This window comes from Limulus polyphemus, unplaced genomic scaffold (genome assembly GCF_000517525.1).
Source record: "Limulus polyphemus unplaced genomic scaffold, Limulus_polyphemus-2.1.2 Scaffold5276, whole genome shotgun sequence".
NCBI classification, from domain to species: domain Eukaryota; kingdom Metazoa; phylum Arthropoda; class Merostomata; order Xiphosura; family Limulidae; genus Limulus; species Limulus polyphemus.
In genome coordinates this window covers 58278-61872 of record NW_013670886.1, presented here as the reverse complement: position 1 = coordinate 61872, position 3595 = coordinate 58278, and the positions used below count along the sequence as shown (strand labels likewise).

Genomic DNA, 3595 nt, shown 5'->3' with positions numbered 1-3595 from the left:
AACAACTGCATGTTTTTTACAGAACATCCAATGGTTATCAGAAAAAGCTGTACAGCAGTAATAGTTTGCTCAAGAAAGATTCCTGACAACAGCAACTGGTCACGTGGTAAACCAGCATATCCATATTCATCTTTTAAAGCTATTCTTATCTTAGGGGAGATTAAGAAAGATTATCTCATGTCTTTATCATTCTCTTACGAGTTCATGTTAGTTTACAGCACTTGAACTTTACAGTACTTAACCATGAAAATATACATTGAGTGGAAATTACAATTTTCTGTGTTATTATCCAGCATATTCTCCTACCTAGTGGTAAATAACATGTAAAACATGAACAGATGTTTATCATTCTGACCTGTAGACGTTTCTGAAGTACAATAACGTCAATATCCATAAAGTCATACAGTAATTTAAGGACAAATTGCTAACTAATCAACTTTTATAGCTTCAGTGAATTAAACTTTTTTAATTGTAGAAACTAATACAGGATACACCCTCAATACGAAACCAATGACAACCAGAGAGCAGCTTTCAGTGTTCTACAGACTAGTTTTACACTGCTGGGGTTCAAAACATCAACTAAAACTACAACTGGATCAAAACTTTAGGATGAGATTCTTCTCTATAGATCAAGTTAAAAATCTGTTAGATTCTATAAACAGACTTCTCTAGAAATCCTGCAGAACATGAAAATGAAACAAAAAAAAAGGCTATTTAACTCTCATCTGTGAGGGTAACTAATGCACTCATTTCTGTTATATATAAACACAAAGTTCAAGCCAACATTGAAATTTAAGGTTTACCTTGCACTGTACTTTCCATTCAGTTTCTAATTTGAAAACAAGCAAGAAACAGAGAAAATACATGCAAGGACTTTTTTTATAACTAAAACTGACACTGATAAAACACTTTTAAACACATTATTAATAATAAAAGAAAAAAGGGAGGTCACATAAAAAAAATTGCAATATCATCAAGTTTCAGTATAAGTACTTGATGTTAGTTGTGTACAGCTTTAATCATCAAGTTTCAGCATAAGTACTTGATGTCAATTGTACACAGCTTTAAATGTTTGTTTATTCCTAAAGTTTTCATAAGGACTGTCAAACTGTTATTCTTGTATTGAACTGCTACGAGTAGTTGCACATCTACAGCATCAGTTACAGAACCATTTTACATTAAATGCGTCTACTAAATCAAACCTTCCCCAGGATTTCAACAATTTCAAAACGTAAGTGTTTAAGTAAAGCATGGCAGAACGTTAATACAAAGTTAAACATTTTATACTAAAATTTATTTGAATTTCACCTATGATACTCATTTCATGGATACTTCAGAATGGAAACAAGATGCACATGCTTAAGAAATATGGACTGAAAATAACATATATATATATTAAATCTAATAACAAGTTAATGAAACATAGCTGTAGTTTTTTAGAATTACTGGTTGAATCTTTAACTCATTCAAGTCTTCCTGAGGACTGGTGGACTGTTCTTTGGTCTTCCATACTTTATGATTATGGAGATCTCAAGAAAGTTTCAGTGACCTCAACATCTACCAACAGTTTCCTACAAACACACACAAAAACATAACTTATGGCTTAGCAAGACAATAACCTATACATTACCTATTTCATTTGGAAAACTTTATTAAATTTACATGTCAACTATACGAAATTGTTTTGAGAAACAATAATTGGGGACCATTAAAGATGCTCTAAATTCTATATTCACAATAACTGATCTAGTATTAAAAAAAAAAGTTTTACCACACATTCCATACTTGTGTATCTTTTATCTAATTATTTATTTTCTTAATAAGAACTGCACTAAGGCTATCAATTGAACAATATTTTAGAATTTACATGTTTATAAATAGGGATTTAAACAGCAGTGACAACTAAAGCTAATCGGTAGGGCAAGAACAAATTATCTTAGTAAGAACCTAAACAACTTCTTGTAAGTTGAATTTTAGGTTACACATGAATAATTGTGAACAATTACAATCAAGGTTGAGTTTACAAGTGCTATTGACGATGCTAATTGTAACTTGGGGTGTTAGAGCAATTGTTTCTTTAACCTAAAATGTCATTTTTCTTTCCTTACACTAGGAAGACATTCTGTGCTTTTTAAACATGGCAATGTCTTTATAAATTATCTTAAGTAGTCAGTATTTGATGTTTTTTTGTGCAATGCAGGTAAGTATTTATACTGTGAGAGATAAAGAAAAACAAATCAGGGGGTACCAATGCTACCCCCTCCAGTCTGGAAGGGGTTAATCCTAACACCAAAAAATATAACATATGAAGGCTGAAAATAATGGATTAAATTAGTTCAAAATTGGTAATTTTACAGATAGCTAATTGATTTCCAAAATTTATGAACTGTGCAATTAAATTTCAATCACTGAATACTACCTTATTTCTGATTAGTTTTGAATGACTGAAATGATAACTTGTGCTTTTCTAATTTGGGATTAAAAAAAACGTGTAAAACTACACTGTCCTCCACAAAACTTGCATTCTTTGATACCATAAAAGGAAAAACTTTGATTTTATTTTTCACTAACGTGAGAAAGCACATCAGTCACCATTAACCAATATTACTAAGGTTCTTTATAAAGTATGGTTCTGATAAAAGAAACTAAAAAGGAACTTGATTCTCTAAAGTAAATTCCCTGATAAAACTGTTTTCCTCAATATGGAAGACAGTTACTGATTAAACTTCCTTTATACAGTATTTGTGGCCAAAATTACTGATAGGGATAATTTGTCAAGGAAATAACTTTTTTTTAGTATTTAGTCATACATTAGAACATCCCTAGGGTATCACTGTTACAACACAGAGCCATTTAACATATATATATATTCTGGTACTAGATTGTTTTTTATACCAGTGTCTATCCTTAAGATGTAAATTATTGGGTGAGACTGCATTTCAGTACTAATAGAATTTCATTCATAATCTTTATAATGGGTTTGTCTCATATTTGCTGATGGCTCTAAAATGTTCTTTTTTTCCTTTTGAATTTCTCCACAATCTCTCTATAGACTAACCTACACATGCATGCACAGTCCTGTTAAATATATCCGGAAGTGAAGTCATAGAAGGGGTCCGAGTAACTATTTATAACAGTGAAGCACCATCATTGGCAAGAATAATCGATGCTATTTTTCAAGGCTTGCTTTTTACAAAGTTCTTTAAGATGGTATATGTGTATAACATATTTCAAATGCTCAGCCATTTAATGATATCTAATGATATCAAAAGCATTTGGTCTAATCATTGGAATGATACTCTCCAGATGTTCTGTAAAGTTGGATTCTGGGCAGATTATTCCAAAATATTGATCCTGGTTCTTTGAAATTAACCAAGTATGAGTTGTTTGTACTTTTTTGGTAGAAAGAATTTATCCAACTAACTAAATACTCCTCTATATCCTTCTGGAACATGTACACTGAAGGTTATACAAAATATTGATCCTGGTACTTTGAAATTAACCAAGTATGAGTTGTTTGTACTTTTTTGGTAGAAAGAATTTATCCAACTAACTAAATACTCCTCTATATCCTTCTGGAACATGTACACTGAAG

The 3595-nt window shown here is 31.0% G+C and overlaps 1 protein-coding gene across 3 annotated transcripts in view; it reads right to left on the bottom strand.

Moving 5' to 3' along the window:
* Positions 1-211: 211 nt before the first annotated feature.
* The window catches only part of LOC106472370 (protein 4.1-like), a 60179-nt gene continuing 56795 nt past the window's right edge, over positions 212-3595 (bottom strand). For all 3 annotated transcript variants that reach the window (XM_013933008.2, XM_013933009.2, XM_022400954.1), the window contains one exon: positions 212-1571. The gene's annotated coding sequence lies outside the window, so the exon portion shown is untranslated. The remainder of the gene's footprint in view (positions 1572-3595) is intronic.